This window comes from Heloderma suspectum, chromosome 6 (genome assembly GCF_057233095.1).
Source record: "Heloderma suspectum isolate Gila_16-S chromosome 6, 16-S_ref, whole genome shotgun sequence".
Classification (NCBI taxonomy): Eukaryota; Metazoa; Chordata; class Lepidosauria; order Squamata; family Helodermatidae; genus Heloderma; species Heloderma suspectum.
The window spans coordinates 112,303,536-112,324,168 of record NC_139463.1 but is presented as its reverse complement, the minus strand read 5'-3'; the positions used below and the strand labels follow the sequence as shown (position 1 = coordinate 112,324,168).

At 45.9% G+C, this 20,633-nt stretch overlaps 1 pseudogene; it reads left to right on the top strand.

The window, feature by feature from the left end:
• Positions 1-348: 348 nt before the first annotated feature.
• On the top strand, positions 349-20,337 carry LOC146342553 (vomeronasal type-2 receptor 26-like; annotated as a pseudogene).
• Positions 20,338-20,633: the final 296 nt, after the last annotated feature.

The following is a 20,633-nucleotide window of genomic DNA, read 5'->3' as shown; positions in this document are numbered from 1 at the left end:
TCATCTCTCCTAACAACCTCAACATGCAGCCGACTTGGAGTGAATTGCATGTGGAAACACAGCCCTGAATAGGGCTAAACACACACACACACACACACACACACAGGCTGAGCAAAAGATGGAGAATCAAAGTATTAAGACTCCAACAGATTCCTCCTCTTCTTAGATTTCTAAGGGAACCTATAGTGCCATAGGATTTCATGAACAGAGGAAAGCCAGCAATCTGCCTCCTTTTCAGGCCTGGTTACAGCACAGATGAATTTTTCCCTACACACACAGACCTCAATCACCCCCTCAACTTGTCTAGTGGGGAGAAGATAGATGAGTTATCTCCACATCCTAGGTCCCATGTTAGCAGCCATCAGCTGTATTTTGTCTAGGGTATTGACTCACAACTACCAGCATGTCCTGGCCTTGGCCTTTGCAGTAAAGGAGATCAATGAAAATCCACAGATCTTGCCCAACATCACTTTGGGCTTCAACATCTATAATAGCCTTTTCCTTGCAAGCTGGACTATTCTTGCTTCAATGGAACTTCTTTCCACACGGAACAGATTCATCCCTAACTACAAATGCGACATCCACAGCAATCTAGTTGGACTCATTGGGGGACCTAACTCAGAAGTCTGCCTTCACATGGCAACCCCCCTGGGCATCTACAAGATTCCACAGGTAAGTTGTATGAATGGACATGGAAGGTGAGCAAACCACACTTCCCTGCCTTTTAAATGTGGTCATGCGGATTGAAGATAGAAAGTGGCAAGCCTCATTACAAATCTCTATGATATGTTGCTTATGAAGAACTAACCAAGTATTTTTTTAAGTTTATGTCTCTGTATGACAAGTATGAATTCGGGCTAAGTGATATATTTGTAATACAAGGGTTAAATGGCCTGTGGAAATGTTGAGATGCTGTCCATTCATCAATTCTTGATCCAAGTGAGGCAAGAAACTATTCTTACTACTATTTAATTAAAAAAAAAAAAGACTTTTAGTTTAACATGTAGTGTTAAGGGCTTTCCATGTTCACCCCATCTCCAAAATGCTGGGAAACGGTTATTTGGGCAATATTCATATGGTATGCTATGCTATGCTGTAGTTTGTTCCAGCTTCTACACTGCCTTGGATGACAGTCAGTGGCAGAGTGGTGGACAAAACTCTTCCTGATTTGTCTGTCCACTGGATTAAAGACATGGAGTCTCAGCAGCTGAAGCTACCGTCCCATGTCACAAGTAAGCAACTGGCATACGCTCATTCTCAAACACAGTAAAAGGGCAGACTGAAGAATGCAAGTGGCTCCAATGATTCAAAATTATCGTGTATACTTGGGAAAAAGTCCAATTAGACTCAATGGGATTTATGTCTAAGTAAACAGGGTTTGTGTGGCAGATTTAAGTCCTTAGCATAAAATTCATTAAAAGAAATGTGAAAAGGAAAGAGTTCCTTGATCCATATTTGATCTAAAAATGTTATTGCTCAAGTATGGATTTTGGAATGTTTCTTTTGGCCCACACAGCTACATTTGCTTTTAGTAACAGGCAGCAGGGAGTTTTGTGGCACCTTAAAGAGTAAGGCATTTATTACGGCATAAAGCTTTCAGACACAGTCCACGTCATCAGAAGATATTTTTAGAGTCAAAAGCATTCCTGAACCATGCCATACCCAAACGAGTGACCTGGTTCACACATCACACATCGCTTGCCAGTTGGGTATTTGTAAAATGGAAGAGTAGCTTCAGTTGCATGATAGCTTCAGTTGTATAGACATCCTGAGTCTATTCCATTGAAGAGACAAATTTGGGACTTAGCTCTGGCACTGACAGCCATTCAGCTCCAAGCCAGTGATTCAGCTAGAACTAACCACAGCATAGGATTCTATGCTGTGTTCAGTCATTCAGTCATGTCCGACTCTTCGTGACCCCATGGACCACAGCACACTAGGCCTTCCTGTCCTCTGCTCTCTCCCGGAGTGTGCTCAAGTCCATATTCATTGCATCGCTGATGCTAACTAGCCATCTCATCCTCTGTCGTCCCCTTCTCCTTTTGCCTTCACTCTTTCCCAGCATCAGGGTCTTTTCCAAGGAGTTTTCTCTTTGCATTAGGTGGCCAAAATATTTGAGCTTCAGCTTCAGTATCTGTCCTTCCAATGAGTAGTCAGGGTTGATTTCCTTTAGGATGGACTGATATGACCTCCTTGCAGTCCAGGAGACCCGTAAGAGTCTTCTCCAGCACCACAGTTCAAAAGCATCAATTCTTTGGTGCTCAGCCTTCCTTATAATCCAGCTCTCACAGCCATATGTTGCTACTGGGAAAACCATAGATTTGATTATATGAACCTTTGTTGGCAAGATTCTTACTTCTTCCTGTGCTGTGTAGCTTTGCCATAGCTTTCCTGCCAAGGAGCAAGCATCTTTTAATTGCATGGCTACAGTCACCGTCTTTGGTGACCTCAGAGCCCAAGAAAGTAAAATCTGTCTCTGCTTCCACTTCTTCTCCTTCTATATTCCAGGAAGTGATGGGGCCCGATGCCATGATGTTAGTTTTTTTAATGTTGAGTTTCAAACCAGCTTTTGCACTCTCCACTTTCACCCTCAACAAGAGGCTCTTTAGATCCTCTTCGCTTTCTGCCATTAGGGTGGTATCGTCTGCATATCTGAGGTTGTTGATAATTCTCCCAGCAATCTTAATTCAGACCTGTGATTCATCCCGGCATTTCTCATAATGTACTCTGTATATAAATTAAATAAGCAGGGTGACAATATACAACCTTGTCGTACTCCTTTTCCAATTTTGAACCAATCGGTTGTTCCATGTCTGGTTCTTACTGTTGCTTCTTGACCCTTGTACAGGTTTCTCAGGAGACAGGTAAGGTGGTCTGGGACTCCCGTCACTTTAAGAACTTGCCACAGTTTGTTGTGATCCACACAATCAAAGGCTTTAGCGTAGTCAATGAAGCAGAAATAGACATTTTTCTGGAATTCTCTTGCTTTCTCCATGATCCAGCAAATGTTGGCGATTTGATCTCTAGTTCCTCTGCCTCTTCGAAACCCTGCTTGTACTTCTGGTAGTTCTCAGGTCGCATACTGCTGAAACCTAGCTTGTAGGATTTGGAGCATAACCTTGCTGGCTTGTGAAATGAACGCAACTGTACGGTAGTTTGAACACTCTTTGGCATTGCCCTTCTTTGGAATTGGAATGTAAACTGACCTTTTCCAGTCTTGTGGCCACTGTTGAGTGTTCCAAATTTGTGGTCATATTGAGTGCAGCACTTTAACAGCATCATCTTTTAGGATTTTAAATAGCTCAGTTGGAATACTGTCATCTCTGCTAGCTTTGTTCTTAATAATGCTTCCAAAGGCCCACTTGACTTCACTTTCTAGGATGTCCGGCTCAAGTTCAGTGACTGCACTGTCATGGCTATCAGGGACATTAGGATCTTTCCTGTATAGTTCTTCTGTGTATTCTTTCCACCTAGGGATGTCAGAGAATTTCGCCACGAATCTCGGGGAGGCTGAATGCCAGTGCATTCGGCCCCCTGAAATTGGTGGCAGAACGGTCTGCCCCCGCCGCCCCCCTGGGACGGGACTTACCTTGGGTGAATCTTCCTGGTGGTGGTGGTGGCTCCGGCGGAGGTTCGGCGGCAGTTTGGCGGTGGCGGCTGAGGCGGTCGGTCTTCCGACCGACTGCTGCTGCAGCCATTTCCAGTAAAAAAAACAACAACCAAAAACCATGATAAGCTACGTAAAGATTTACGTAGCCTATCACAGCTGATTTAAAAGAAAAAAATATGCGTACGCAAATGGTGGCGCCCATGGGCGTCACCATTTGTGTTCCTTATTTTGACACGTCTTAGTCTACATAAACATTTACGTAGACTAAGACGGCGAAAATAAGGGGAACACAAATAGCATAGTGTCTACGCTATTTGCGTTCCCCTTATTTTCCCCATCTTAGTCTACGTAAATATTTTTGTAGACTAAGACATGTCAAAATAAGGAACACAAATGGCGGCGCCCATGGCCACCGCCATTTGCGGAGCCAGCCAACCAGGATTTGGGGGGGAGGGACGGAGCGCCTCCCCCCCACTGCGAAAAAAGCTGCGAGACCAGGTAAGTGACTTTCATACATCCCTACTCATCAGACAGCCACTTTGCTTTCTTGCATTTCTTTTTCTTTGGGATGGATTGAGTTGCTGCCTCCTGAACAATGTTATGGACCTCTGTCCATAGTTCCTCAGGCACTCTGCCTATCAGGTCTAATCCCTTAAATCTATTCTTCACCTCCACTGTATATTCATAAGGGATATGATTTAGGTCATACCTGCATGCTTTAGTGGTTTTCCCTACGTTCTTCAATTTAAGCCAAAATTTTGCAATAAGAAGCTCATGATCTGAGCCACAGTCAGCTCCAGGTCTTGTTTTTACTGATTGTATAGTGCTTCTCCATCTTTGGCTGCAAAGTACATAATCAATCTGATTTCGATGTTGACCATCTGGTGATGTCCATGTGTAGTGTCGCCTCTTGTGCTGTTGGAAAAGAGTGTTTGCTATGATCAGCGTGTTCTCTTGGCAAAACTCTATTAGCCTTTGTCCTGCTTTATTTAGTACACCAAGTCCATGCTTGCCTGTTATCCCGGTTATTTCTCGACTTTCTGCTTTAGCATTCCAATCCCCTGTGATGAAAAGGACATATTTTTTGGTGTTAGTTCTAGAAGGTGTTGTAGGTCTTCATAGAACCGATCAACCTCAGCTTCTTCAGCCTCAGTGGTTGGGTTGTAGACTTGAATTACTGTGATGTTGAATGGTTTGCCTTGGATTCGTACTGAGATCATTCTATCATTTTTGAGATTGTACCCAAGTACTGCTTTTCCCACCCTTTTGTTGACTATGAGTTCTACTCCATTTCTTCTAAGGGATTCTTGCCCACAGAAGTAGATATAATGGTCACCTGGATTAAATTTGCCCATGCTTGTCCATTTTAGTTTGCTGATTCCCAAGATGTTGATGTTCAATCTTGCCATCTCATGTTTGACCACCTCCATCTTACCTTGATTCATTGATCTGACATTCCAGGTTCCTAAACAATATTGTTCTTCACAGCTTCGGACTTTCTTTTCACCACCAGACTCATCCACAGCTGAGTGTCCTTTCGGCTTTGCCCAGTCACTTCACTCTTTCTGGTGCTACTTGGAAATTCCCTCTGGTCTTCCCCAGTAGTATATTGGACACCTTCCAACCTGAGGGGCTCATCTTCCGGCGTCATATGTTTTGGCCTTGTGATACATTCTATTGGGTTTTGTTGTTAAGAATACTGGAGTGGGTTGCCATTTCCTTCTCCAGTGGACCACATTTTGGCAGAACTCTCCACCATGACCTGTCCGACTTGGGTGACCCTGCACGGCATAGCTTATGGCTTCACTGAGTTACGCAAGCCCCTTCACCACAACAAGGCAGTGATCCTTGAAAGGGAGGATTCTATTCATATGCATATTGCCTAAATAAAACATCCCATGTATTTTAACAGGATGGCCATTAAGAGATCACCTAGCATTTTGGAGCTTGACTGAACACGGAAATCCTTTAACACTACTTGTTAAACAAAATGTCATTATTAATGGAATCCCATGATGTTTAAAATGTCTACGTGTAAAATGTAATTAATTGATTAACCAATTAGAAATATATGTATCCCACTCCTCAGCCAAAAAAGGCTCCCAGAGCAGCTTACAATTAATCAGCAAAAAGGACAGTCCCTGGCAGGAGGCTTACCATATAAGAAGACAAAGCAATATAAGAAGAAAAAAAAAAAAGGTGTTTAGGAAATTAAGTAGAGTGCCAGCTAGGGATGCTGGAGGAATTCGAGATGGACTAAAGCGTGCTTGGATTAGATTTCCAAGAATCCGACCTGCAGAATCTGTTGCAGAGGGGCCCCTCAGGCTGCGCAGAGTCCGTGGACTTTCATAATATTTTTTTAACTTTCCTGAAATTTATGCATATTTATTGCTTGAAAAAAAGCAAGTTGCTGCTGAGGAAATGTTGAATGGAATGGGGGATAATATGGTAAATACTGCATACTAAGCTAAATTATGAAAATTCTTACACATCCTCTTACGGAATTATTTGCGTAATTTTCGGCATGACAAAAACAAAGATTTTTGCATCTGTCTGTATGCTGACGACAGAGCAAAAGGCCCCTGACAATCCACAAAATACCGATGGAGTGGATTCCACACAGTCTTTGTTTCCCTAGTGCCAGCCAGGTGGGTGGACTGGTCCTGCTTTCCATCTCACCTATGTATGAAACCAGGTCCCAATGGTTTCCACAACCCCACAGGAGGGCAAGTCAACTGCTGGCCCAGAAAGATGCTGTCCCCAAACTGGCATGCAGATGCAGTGCCTCCAGCTAGGGAGAACCAGATTTTCTTAAATCCATTCCATCTGTGTTTGGAAGATTGTCAGGTGTCTCTTGTTCCATCACCCCCTCATTTATGGAATCAGATTTATATATTTTTTTTTAGAAATGTACAAGAATTTCAACCCATTTGGACTAATGAGCATTAGTGCAAGTGTGAATTTGTGCAAATCCCTCTCCAAAGTGCAAAACAACAACAACAACACTGGTCTACAAGTCTGTGGAATTCTCACAGCTCACATAAAACAGAAAAGTGAACTCATTTGAATCAATTGCAGAATTCTTTGAAATCCTTACCCTCAGCCCACCAGAACTTGTAAGCATGTGGGGGGGGGGTAAGCAACTTCTAAAACAAGGCATAGGATTTCATAAACAAGGAAGGGAAAGGTGAGGTGGGAGAAGATCTAAAACAAAAATCCAAATGATAAAAAGTAATAATTTGAAGTGCATCTCTCAAGAAACAAACCAAAAGAACACAAGGACATAAGAGCTATGCCGGATTAGACCAAGGGTCCAACTTGTCCAGCATTCTGTTCACACAATGGCCAATCAGCTGTCGACCAGGAACCCTCAAGCAAGGCATGAGCGCAACAAGACCCTTCCACCCATGTTCCCCAGCAACTGGCGTACATAGGCTCACTGCCTCTCGTACTAGAGGTGGCACATAGCCATCAAGCTTAGTAGCCACTAAGCCTGCCTTCTCCTCCAGGGATTTGTCTAACCCCCTTTTAAAGCCATCCAAGTGGCAGCCATCACTATGTCTCATGGTGGCAAACTCCATAGTTTAAGGATGTGCTTTCACTGCTTTGTGAAGATGTTTTTCCTTCTATCTGTCCTGAATCTCCCACCAAACAGCTTCATGGGATGACCTCGGGTTCTAGTATTCTGAGAAAGGGAGAAAAAAGTCTCCCTATCCACATTCTCCTCACCATGCATAATTGCTGTACACCTATATCGTGCCTCCCCTTACCCTCCATTAAAATGGAGGGGAGGGAGTCCAGTGGTGATATGTCCCCTAAAGGTGGGTTATTCCTTAAAATAAAACATGTCTCTGGTAGAGATGGAAGGATGCGACCCCCCCAATCCGGGTCCTCCAGGTGCCCGCCAAGCCACTACCCCCATTTGTGTGCTCCCCAGACCCACTCGCATGGCCCCTGAGGCTTGCCGAGCCATGCTCACGGGCCCTGAGCCATCCTAGAGTGGTCCATTTTTTACACCTGTAAAATGGTCCATTTACACCAGTAAAATTGTCCATTTTACATCCTAGAGTGGTCCATTTACTCTGGTAAAATGGTCCATTTACACCTGTAATATCGTGCAGATGGTGCCTTTATGGCTGCTATGTGCACAATATTGGATTTATGGAACCTCCCAAGGTGCCATTTTTTTTTTTGCAAAATGGTGACTACAGGAACAACAGGAGCTGGAGGACAGCTCAGGGTAGGTGAGGGTGGTTTGGAAAGAGTGGGGGGAGTGGGGGCAGCAGCTCAGCGAGCACAGCTTGAAGGCATGAGTGGGGGGAGTCCATTGGACTCCTGGACTGAGTTGTCCTTAGGGATGTGTGAAAGTCACTCACCTTTCCGCGGATTATGTTGATGGTGGTGGGGGGAGAATCCTCAATGGCCGGCTGTGCTCTGTGGCAGCTCCGCAGAGCAGCCGGCCAGGCCCAGGCCAGAGTGGTCCGCAGACGGATTTCCGGCCGTGGAGGGCTCTGGGTAAAAAACCCCAAAACCCGTGTATGCAAATGGCGGCAGCTATGGCTGCCGCCATTTGCGTTCCTTATTTTTGGCCGTCTTAATCTACATAAATATTTACGTAGACAATGACGGCGAGAATAAAGGGGACCACAAATATCGTAGTGGGCGTTATTTCCGTCCCTTTTTGATTCACTGTTTTAGTAGGAATGTACGAAAGGGACTTACTTTGTCCCGCAGCTTTTTTCGCGGTGGGGGGAGGCGCTTCGCTTCTCCCCCAGAAGTTCAGGCGAGGGGGGGGAGGCATCCTGCCTCGCCCGGCCGAAATTCAGGCCGGGGGGGGAGGCGCCCCACCTTGCCCGGCCGAAATTCAGGCCGGGGAGAAGCGCCCCGTCTCCCCGGCCGCGAAAGAAAAAGTAAAAAAAAAAAACCTGTGACAGGCTACGTAACGATTAACGTAGCCTATCATGGATAGATTTCCAAAGTCAGCCATGATAGGCTATGTTAATCGTCACGTAGCCTATCACGGGTGACTTTGGAAAAAAAAAACAAAAGCGCGTACGCAAATGGCGGCGGCCCATGGGCGCCGCCATTTGCGTTCCTTATTTTGGCACGTCTAGTCTACGTAAAGTTTTAGGTAGACTACGGCGAAAATAAGGGAACGCTATTTGCGTTGCCCTTATTTTCGCTGTCGTCTACGTAAATCTTTACGTAGACTAGACGTCCCAAAATAAGGAACGCAAATGGCAGCGCCCATGGGCCACCGCCATTTGCGTACGCGCTTTTATTTTTTTTCCAAAGTCACACGTGATAGGCTACGTGATGATTTACATAGCCTATCATGGCTGACTTTGGAAATCTAGCCGTGATAGGCTACGTAATCGTCACGTAGCCTATCACGGGTGTGTGTGTGTGTGTGTGTGTTTTACTTTTTTATTTTGTAATGGTAGCAGTGGCAGCCGGGGAGACTGGCCGCCACCCCCGCCCCCGATGAAACACCGCTGAACCACCACCGCCAGGGACATTCGCCCAAGGTAAGTCCCATCCCAGGGGGGGCGGGGGGGCAGACTGTTTCGCCACCGATCCCGGGGGGCCGAATGCGCTGGCATCCGGCCTCCCCGAGATTCGTGGCGAAATTCTCTGACATCCCTAAATCTCCCTATTGTGACTCATCAGGGTCAGAAAGGCTTGAGATTCTGCCATTTCATCAGAGGCTGCATTCGTACTCTATTCTATTCCGACTCCCATCCTTCAAATACAACCTCATGAAATACCATAAGCTAAAATGGGATGAAAGATGCACATCAAAAACAAACCAAAAAATGACAAACACCGTATAATTCTTTGGGAGGTACAGCACAAACTGCACCTTCTTCCTGTTCTAATATGACAAACTGTTTTCCAAAAGACACTGTACAAATACTGACTTGTGACTACGAAGTGCAATCCATGTAACTGTATTGCAAAAATTACAGCCACACCCTCTCAAACTGTTTGTGGGTACTCTTCAAATTTTACACTTAAATACATAAGCCATTACTTGTCCTTTCTCCTTCAATATAGGCATGGACCATCCTCAAACCCTCCTCTCTTGCACTCAAATGTTTCAGATCAATTTGTGGGGACATTTTCTCAGTATAACCCATAGGAAACCCCCCCCCATTTCTGGTTATAATGGCATAATTGGATTAATCCAACTGACCTTTAACATAGGGCCACAACTGTTCCCCTATAATACACCTATATCATGTCCCCTCATTGGTCTTTTTTTTTTCCTAATTAAATTTCTATGGATTTTGTAACCTCTATGGGGACTGCCTCTACTCATTTTGGGAGCCTTTTTCTGCACATTTTCCTGATCTACAGTTTTCTTGTTGATGTGCAGAAACCAAAACTGTGCACAGTATTCCAAGTGTGGGCACACCATAGATTTGTATAAAGGTATTACAATACTGGCATTTTTATTTTTGATCCCTTTCCTAATGATCCATAACATGGAATCTGCAATTTTACACACACACTTTCTCTCTTTCACACATACACACACACAGTTGCCACACTACAGGTCATTTTCATTATACTATCAGCCAAAGACCCCCAAATCCCTTTCCCGATCAATCATCACCAGCTAAAGCCCAGTTTGTGCATATGTGACATTACTAATAATGTTTGCCTAAAGTGTATTACTTTACACATACATTGAACTGCATTTCACCATTTTAATGCCCTTTCACTCAGTTTGCAGAGATACATCTCAAGTTTTTGCTGTTTGCTGTTTTTTAACCACCCTGAATAATTTGGTATCATCCATAAACCTGGCCAGCTCACAGCTCACCTCAAACTTCACATAATTAGGACAGATGTGTACAAAGATCTTTGGGGAACCCCAGTTCTTATATCCCTCCTTTGTGAGAATGGTTCATTTATTCCTTTTCTGTGCTTCCTGTTCTTTAATCATTTATCAATCCATAAGAACTAGGGATGTTGTGCTGGTCTTAGAGGAGGGTGGGGTCTGGCAGACTCCATCCCAGATCCCATTTGCTGAGCTGCTGCACACTTACTGGACCCAGGCACCGAGTGCCGTGTGCCCCACAAATGCCCAGCGGTCTCCTGTCCCCTTAGCAAGCTGCCATTTTGCATAAAAATGGCAGCTCAGGGGTTTCCGGAAATGTAATGTTATGTAAACGGTGGCTGTAAAGGGGCCATTTATGCAACATTACAGGCATGAACGGTCCACTTGTGAACGTAATGCTGCATAAATGTCCCCTTTATGGCCGGTATGTGTGCACCATTACATTTCTGGAAAATGCCAAGCCACCATTTTGCACATGGTGTGGCAAGCAAGAGTGGGCGGCAGAGGCAGTTTGGAAAGCACCCAGTGAGCGCAGAGGGAGGTGAGGCCATCCAGCTCTAAGAAGAACCCACCTTTTTATTCCATGTCTACTAAGTGGTGAAGGACTTTGTCAAAACCTTTTGAAATTCCAAGTACACATCCACTATGCTCCAGTGTAATGCCTGTGTTTGAATGATACCGTATCTTCATATACTGCCATTCCAGGTATTTGGGGAGGGGGTGATGAAAAGGTCCCCTCTGTGAGCCTCTCAAATTGCTTCAGGTAAGGTTGGATGAATCTGTGATTTTAGGTTTCTCTTTCTCTCTCTCTCTCTCTCTCGCACTCTCTCTCTTCCCCCCCCCCAAGTTTATGTTTAGTTTGTCCCACACTTTGAAAATTTTGCATAAGTTCACATGAAAAGTGGTACACATTTGTGCATTTTTAAATAAGTTTTCCTTACACAGTTTTGCAAGCATTTGTGAATGTTATTTCACCTAACATATACATTATTGTGCATTTTTCCCTAATATGTTCATCATTGAATCCATGTTTAATGGGAGAGCTCCACTGCATAATTCATAGGGATGTCAGAGAATTCCTCTACAGATTCCAGTGAGGCATGATTCTTTAGAATTCTTTAGAATCCGGCCCCCCGGAATCCGTGGTGGAACGGCCTCCTGCCCCTCGCCACCCCGCAGAATCCTCCCGAGACAGAACTTACCTGAGGAGGATGCGGCAGTGGCAGCTCTGGCGGTGGCTCCAGCAGCGGAGGCTCTGGCTGGTCTCCCGGCCAGCCACAGCAGGGCTGCAGCAGCCGCCATTTGCGTTCTTGTGGCTGTGATAGGCTATGTAAGTATTTACGTAGCCTATCACGGCAAACAGCAGGGGCACAAATGGCATAGTGGCCACCATTTGCGTGGCTGCCTTTACTGTGATAGGCTACGTAAATACTTACATAGCCTATCACGGCTGCTTGCAAGGACGCTAATGGTGGCTGCTATGATGGCTGCCATTTGCGGCAGCAACCGCCTGGCTACGGCCGGAACTCCGGCTGCGGCCGGCCCTGGCCAGCGGCTCCCCAGAGCCACCACAGAGCAGAGACAGCTGGAGAGGATTCTGGGGGGGGGAGGAGCGCCTCTCCCCCACCGCGGATGCCCTGGCGTGGAGCCAGGAAAGGGATTTGTACATCCCTAAAAATTCAAGAGAACTGTGAATTTCAAAGGATAACTGAGTTTTGGTTTGCATATTGGTTTGAAAGTAAGAAATTAGGTAAGTTCACATTCAGAACAAATGTGAGCCAAATGAATTTCACCTCCATCCCTAGCTGTAAGTCTCCTCTTGCATCATGGCTGGTATCTTGAACAACAGTCTTGTTAGGCAGTAAGAATATTCTGGAAATGTTGGCTGCACATGCCCACTTGTCAACGTAATTTTTAAATGAGTCGCAAAATTCAAGATATAGACAGGATGAAGAGTAAAACTGTACCACTGGGCAACCTTTTCAGGAAGTATGTCTCTTAAGTTTTCTCATTACTCTTTTTGCTTAAGTTCATATATGGCTCTGCTCCAGTGATGAATGACAACACTCAAGCAGTTTTCTTCCACCAGATGTTCCCAGATGGGACCAGTCAGAATATGGGGATTCTCAAGTTGCTGCTGCATTTCAGATGGTTCTGGATTGGAGTGATTTTCTTTGATGATGATAATGGAGAGACGTTTGTGCAGAATGTGCTTCCCATATTTTCAAAGCATGGTATTTGCTTTGAGTTCCTGGAAGGAATGCTCAAGTTATCATTTTCTGGTAACATCATTAATGCAGCAGAAGAATGGTTTCAAACATCTAATGCTGTCATGGGAAGCACTATGAATGTTTTGGTCATTCAGGGTGAAATTCATACCATTAGTGTTTTAAGAGCGTTGTTCCACTTTTCAGAATTTGAGGATATACCAATCAAGGCCAAAGTCTGGATTATGACAGCTCAAATGGATTTCAGATCCCTTTCCCTTTCAAAGACCTTGGGGCATAAACTTCATCCATGGTGCCATATACTTTGCCATTGACTCAAAGGAGGTTTGGGGATTCCAGAGATTTCTTCGGATAAGGAACCCCACCTCAGCGAAAGAAGATGGATTTCTAAGGATCTTCTGGGAAGAGGCATTTGACTGTTCTTTCCCGAACCCCCCTTTAGACAAGAAAGCTGGGGAAACCTGCACTGGGGAGGAGAAACTGGAGACTCTTCCTGGGTCTGTTTTTGAGATGAGCATGACTGGCCACAGTTACAGCATCTACAACGCTGTCTATGCTGTGTCCCATGTGCTGCAGGCCATATATTCATCAGAGTCAAAACGGAGAGCAAAGATGGAAGGAGTGAGAAGGAATCTCATGTTTAAACAGCCATGGCAGGTACGTCTATGGGTTCAACTCCTCACTCAGGCTGGGGTGGGATCTAATTGCTATGTTAGTCATCCCTGATGGAGCTGCAAAAGGCACACAAAGGAGGCAACTGACTTGGACGGCTCCTCCTGATGTAATCCAAGTCCTTTTCAAAGTGCTGAGATAGTGATGGATTTCGATAACTCTCTCAGCATGGAGAAAGGTGAAATGGATGGGGCTTGGGTCATGGTATCACTGGATGTGACCATTCCCACTGACATTCTCTAGTCCATGCAGGGTCCGGTAGTGGGCAATCCCCCAGCACCTCCATATTGAAGCAGTTGCCCACATCTGGAGAACGGCAAAGCATTATCCCGGGGGGGGGGTAGGATTCCAGCCCAAGAAACAAATTGGCTCTGGACCACTACATTGGGGGCTGCATGGGAGCAGTCAGAGGGACCACAGTCCAAACTGTGTGGGCCCCAGCAAAGTTGGAATGTGCCCCAGCATGTTTGTGTCTCCCCCATTACACTTATTCTCACTGATGGACTCACATACACACATACACACATGCAGGCACACACACACCCCGCCACACACACACAGGACTCAGCTGGCACCTTAAGGAGTTGCACACTGGCTTTTCTAAATCTCATCCTTCCCTGATTAGAGAAAGGGAGAGAAACACCTCCAAATGAGCCGAGGCTTCCACAAGTGTCCCTTGAGGCTGCAGCTCAGATTCTCCCTTGAGTCTTCAACCTTCTCTCAGGAGGCAGGGAGCTTTGGAAAAGTGCTAGCTCCCTTCCTGATGCCTCTGTGGTCAGATGGGATTCCCCAACCCTGCATCATACATATGGCTGCCTCTTGAGACTCTTTGACAAGTGAGTGGTGGTTAAATAAAGTATTGAGGGAGGAGTGTATTCCAGAGTTCGGGAGAAAAACAGGAGAAAGATATTTCATGTGTGCCCTGCAAACACGGCTCTATGGGTAACGGTCAGGAGAAGCTGTCCTGCAAATCTTAATAACAGGGCAAGTTCATAATTAGCCAGGTGGTCCCTTACCTACCTAGGCATTAAGCCATTTAGGGCTTTAAAGGTTAAACCCAATGCCTTGAACAAAGCCTAGAAACAAACTGACAACCAGTGCAGGTCTTTCGGGATTGGTATTATATGGTCCTGATACCACGCATGGGTTAGCAGCCTAGCTGCTGCATTTCACACATGTATCTGTCCATTCCGAAAGGGCTCTGAGACCCTACTTTGTGTCCTACCTGTGCCATCTGAGGTGAGGTGTCGTGACCACAGACAGGGCCTTTTTAGTTGTGGTGCTCCAGCTTTGGAATTTCCTCCCCAGGGAGGTTCACTTGGTGCTGAGTTATTTCTCTGTTCAGCAACAGATCACCTCCCCCACCCAGTCTTTTGCCATGCCAGCATACATTGTCACTGTGTCTTGATGTTTAGGAGGAGGAGGAAGGCGATGATAATTTAAATTTTTGTAAATGACACTGAAAACGTCAACTGAAGAACTGCTAAGCAGTGCTTAAAATTAGCAAATAGATGATGATGGTGATGGTGATGGTGATGATGGTGACAACAATCATACTAATACTACGTTCTAGCGTTAACAGTGCTTAACTCTTGTCAGCCTCGATACAGCTTTTAAGGATGCAATCTATACCCATTGACCTGGGAGTAAGCTCAATTGAACTCATTGGGACTTAAGTATCGGTAGACACAAATCGGACTGTGTTGTAGGACTATTAACCACCATTCTCAAGTGTGAATGATTACCAGACAGGATATATAATGACGAGATTTCCCTCCTCCCCCATTTAGCTCCACCAGTTTCTGAGAGGGACCTGCTTCATCAACAATGCTGGGGAAAATATTTCCTTTGATGAAAATGGGAACATAATAGCTGGGTTTGATATTATCAACTGGGTCACATTCCCAAACCAGACCTTTCGGAAAGTAAAAGTTGGAAAGACAGACCCAAAGCCTTCCTCAGCCAAAGTGTTCCTTCGTGAGGATGCCATTGTATGGCCCAGCAGATTTAATCAGGTAGAGTATGTCTACGTTTGGGGGCATTCCAAGCCATTTCCTCAGGGCTCAAGAAGTGGTGTGCTGATGAGATACTTCAATAGGCTGAAGAGTTTGGCGTCTCATGAGGTGGAGATAGGACACACACAACCAGTGGAGGAGAAAGAAAAAGGGATTTGTTGAAAATAAAGATACAAATAACAGCTGAGCATCCCCAGAGCTGTAAAGTATCTGAGGCTTCAAAGGCAGTACATCTATTAGTTACACACTGAGTTACAAGTACCTCAACAAGGAACTACACCCTCCTTGGGCACAACGCAGTTTCCCAAAGGTGGTGCATTAAATAGCTACGTATACATTTAGTCCCTGCTTGTTACGCAGCCTCCCCGCAGCCAAGCTCAAGCCGCACTCTGCTGACTGTGTAACAGTCACACCGTTTCAGCCAGGTTCATGCCAGAACCTGCTGTCCGCATGAAAACCTCCAAAGCAGTGAGTATGACAGTGCAAGGATCACTGAGCCTTCTCTATGCCCTGGACGGTGAAATCCTATTCCCTGAATTCTGCCCAACACGTACTCACCACGTGCTCCAAGTCCTTGGCCAGAGCAATTGACACGTGTACCGTGGATCAGGGGTACTGATGGTATGTGCACATACAAGGATCCAGATGCAACCACACCCCTCCTGGACACTGCCAGACTCCGGGGTTTATACTCCTTTTCTTTGCTGGGCCCTATGGCATCCAAGAGGGGTTCAATGTGTTCCTTGCTGATAAGACACCATGTCCCTTATTCCAAGATGGATGGTTGTTACTGACAGATTAACACATTCTTCTAGCTTGCCAACACCTCTCCAGGTTGTTCCCGTGGTCGTAAAGTGCTGCCCTTTGTTATTAACACATCTGCTGATGCCCCTCTTCATTGGCCCATGTCCATCTTTTGTAACTGCGGTGTTGGCATTATTCAGCACATGCTAAAGCGCCCCCATTTGGCCTTCCTGCAATGAAACCATTCAGTCTCCATTCACACTCCCTCCTTTCCTGACCTGGGCTAGAATGTCTCATATGGATATGGCACAGAATTGTTGACACATAAACCTTTATTTATTTATTTATTTTATTGATCTACAAAATTTATATAATGCTCCACATCAGAAGATTTTGGAGCAGTGAACAACACTGCAAAAGAATAAAACAGCAGGTTTACAAAGTTAAAACATTTTTTAAAAGACAAACCCCCAAAAGTAGAATTTAACAAACCACAGCTGGTCATGCAAGAAAGGCCTCTTGAAATAAAAACATATTCAGGAGGCACCAGAAAGAACACAACGTTGGTGCCTGCCTGACCTCGAAAGGCAGGGAATTCCTGGGATGGGGGCCACCACACTGAAGGCTCTTTTCCTGGTGGACTCCAAGTCGGCCATAGGTCTATGTGGAACCACCAGGAACATGCCCTCTGATGACCTCAGTGACCCAGCAGGTTGGTAAAGAAGGAGGTGCCCTCTCAGGTCTCGTGGTCCCAAGTTCATTAGAGCTTTGTACACTAGCACTAATACTTTAAACCTGGCTTGGTAGCGAACAGGAAGCCAGTGCAGTTCCCTCAGTAGAGGAGTTACACGCTGAAAAGGGGCAGCTCCCGACAACAGCCAAGCTGCTGCATCCTGCACTAGCTCCAGCTTCCGCACCAGCCTTAAGTGCAACCCCACATAGAGCGCATTGCAGTAATCCAGTCTTGAGGTTACTGATGCCTGTAGCACCGTGGTCAAGCTATCCCTGTCCAGTAGAGGCTGTACCTGGAGAACCAGCCAAAGCTGGTAAAAGACACTGCAAGTCACTGCGACCCCTTGGGCCTCCAGTGACAATGATGGATCTAGGAGTACCCTCAGACTACGGACCTGATCTTTCAGAGGGAGTGCAACCCTGTCCAGAACAAGCAATTAGCCTGTCTCCCAGACCCGGGAACCACTCACCCATAGGGCTTCCATCTTGCCAGGATTCAGCTTCAGTGTATTGGCCCTCATCCAGCCCATTACTGAGTCTAGGCACTCAGCCTCTCCTGATTCAGAAGTCACAGGGAGATAGAGCTGTGTGTCATCAGCATACTGATGGCATTTAGCTCCAGATCCCCCAATGACCGCTCCCAGCGGCTTCATATAGATGTTAAACAACATTGAGGACAAGGTGGTAACCTGTGGTACCCATAGTTCAATTGCCAAGGGGATGAGGAATCGTCACCCAATGTTACTCTCTGAATGTTACTCTCTATCGCCCAATAGGTAGGACCAGAACCACTGTAGCACAGTGCCTCCAATACCCGTCCCACGGAGTTGATCCAGGAGGATACCATAGCTGATGGTATCAAAACCCAAAGAGAGATAGAGCAGAATTAACAGGGTTGCGCTCCCCCTGTCCCTCTCTTGATAAAGGTCATCCATCAGGGCGACCAAGGCTGATTCGCTCCTGTAACCAGGATGAAACCCAGTTTGAAATGGGTCTAGATAATCAGTATCCTCCAAGAGTGCCTGCTGCTGGTCCGCCACAAGCCTCTCAAGCACCTTCCCTAGAAAAGGGGTCTTTGTGACTGGGCGGTAGTTGTATAATAACGTTGGGTCCAGATTGGCCTTCTTCAGGAGTGGCTGCACTACTGCATCCTTAAGGACAGCAGGGACCACCCCTTCCCACAGGGAAGCATTTATCACTCCCTGGACCCACCCAGTCATACCACCTTGGCTAGCTTTTATTAGGCAGGAGGGACAGGGATCAAGAAGGCATGTGGTGGGTCGCATTATTGCAAGCATCTTGTCCACATCATCAGGCCGTAACAACTGGAACTGATCCCACAAAATCGTTCAGATGGTGGTATCACACACCTCGACTGGAACTGCGCTTACAACAGCATCAAGGTCGCTGCGGAGACAAGCGGGTTTGTCCTCGAAGTGTGATGCAAAAAGGTCACAGCGTGTCCTCGACAGGGCCAGGGCCCCATTTACTGGGGAAGATGTTAACAACCGCTGGACCACCTGGAAGAGCTCTGCTGGATGGCTACATGAGGACGCAATGGAGGCAGCAAAATTTACCTTCTTTGCTGCCTGCACTGCCATGCAGTAGGCACGATAATGCACTCTACAGCATGCTTGGTCATCTTCACTTCGAGTCTTGAGCCTTTTGCTCTCTAGCTGATGTCCACCCACAATTCCATGAATTAGAAAGAAAGAGGACGTTTAGAAAGCAATTTACTGGTCATAGAGAGAAGCAGAGAAGCACTCTGTACTGCGAGTGATAAAGCTTGATTATGTGAATGAAAGAGTGTAAACTATAAAATAATAAAATGTATTGTAAATAAAACAGTATCAAAGTAGGGGTGCAGGAAAGCCACTTACCTGGTCTCGCAGCTTGTTTGCGGTGGGGGGGAGGCGCTTCGCTGCTCCCCCCGAAGTTCAGGCCGGGGGGGGAGGCTTCCCGCCTCGCCCGGCCGAATTTCAGGCCGGGGGGGAGGCTTCCTGCCTCGCCCGTCTGAAATTCAGGCCGGGGAGGAGGCGCCTCGCCTCGCCCAGCTGCGAAATAAAAAGTTAAAAAAAAACGCCCCCATGATAGGCTACGTGATGATTAACATAGCCTATCATGGCTAGATCTGCAAAGTCAGCCGTGATAGGCTACATTAATCGTCATGTAGCCTATCACGGGTGACTTAAAAAAAAAAAAGTGCGTACGCAAATGGCAGCCCACATAGGGAGCCGCCATTCGCGTTCCTTATTTGGTCACTGTAGTCTACGTAAATCTTTACGTAGACTGCAGCGACCAAATAAGGAACGTGAATGGAGGCTCCCTATGGGGGCCGCCATTAGCTGTACGCGCTTTTTTTTTTTTTAAAGTTACCCGTAATAGGCTACGTGACGATTTACATAGCCTATCATGGCTGACTTTGCAAATCTAGCCGTGATAGGCTACGTTAATCGTCACGTAGCCTATCGCGGGGGCATTTTTTTTTTTTTAACTTTTATTGGAATGGCGGCGGTGGCAGCCGGTCAAAAGACCGGCTGCCGCCTCTGCCCCTGTTGAAGACCTGACAAACCGCCGCCGGGACCCACCGCTGGGAGGGACATTCGGGAAAGGTAAGTCCCGTCCCGGGGAGGTGCGGGGGGTGGGGGGGTGCGGAGAATTTCTCCCTGAAACTACTTTGGGGGGCCGAACACGTTGGCACTCGGCCCCCTGAAGTTTCGGGGAGAAATTCTCCCCCATCCCTATATCAAAGAAAATAGCCTAAAAGAATTCCACCATGCATAGGTGCTCAGCACGTACAGTCCAGTCTCTCTACACACATGTCCATTGTGTGTCAATTTCAGTTTCCCGCAGTTTCTCATTTTCCAATCTTATATTCAGTTGCTCCTAACTTTGAGATTTTTTTTTAAGTTCATATGAAAATTTGTATGCATTTTTGTGTACATGTCTCCTCTAGTGGGCTTGACACTGGTTTTTATCACTGAGTTAGAGGTATGAATTGAAAAATTGTCCCATATGCTATTTGAATGTATAGAGCCTTGTGTAGCTTCACATTGTGAGTAGATTTTAGCCTGCTTTAGTTACCCAAAGGGGGCCTCTCACATGAGCTCTTTGGTATCAAGCAAGTGCAGCTCCATATGTCAACAGCCCTTTCAGCTGCAAGGACTATGCCAAGCTAACTCCTCCTGAAGTTACAGGTGTCAGGCCTTGATTCTCACGGAGGAGCTGAGAACCTCCCCTTCCCATGGTGTAATTTTGGGGCCCTGTTCTCAGTGTGAGGGTGACTGATTTCCCAGCCTGCAATGCTACGAGCATCTTCATGGAGCAGGGAGGGAACTATATCAGTCTGTGCTAAGAGCAGACCAGTGTGATCTTGCTCCATGGGGGAAAGCGGGTTACCGGCCTAGAGAAACTTGAGGCTCTAAGAATAACTTCTTATCTCTCTTGGGACCTAGAAAGAAACCCAGCGATAACAGCTTCATCAGCTGATGAGAGGCAGAGCTTTCTTTTCGTATTTATTCTGAGTTTATTCTCTGTCAATAAATGGTCTTCCTGTTGTGCAAGGGGCTTTGTTTCATCTTGGTAATCAAAAGTAATCTATTTTGACTGGCCCCTGACAGAATCAGGACCCCAGATCAATACATCTTCGAATGCATACATTTTTGTACGCAATGTTGCCTAATATAAAGTATTTTAATGTTAATTTCACTGATGCACACATTTTTGTTTGGATATTTTGATTGGAGAATTCCACTGAGAAATTCAGAGGAGTGAAAATTTCAAAG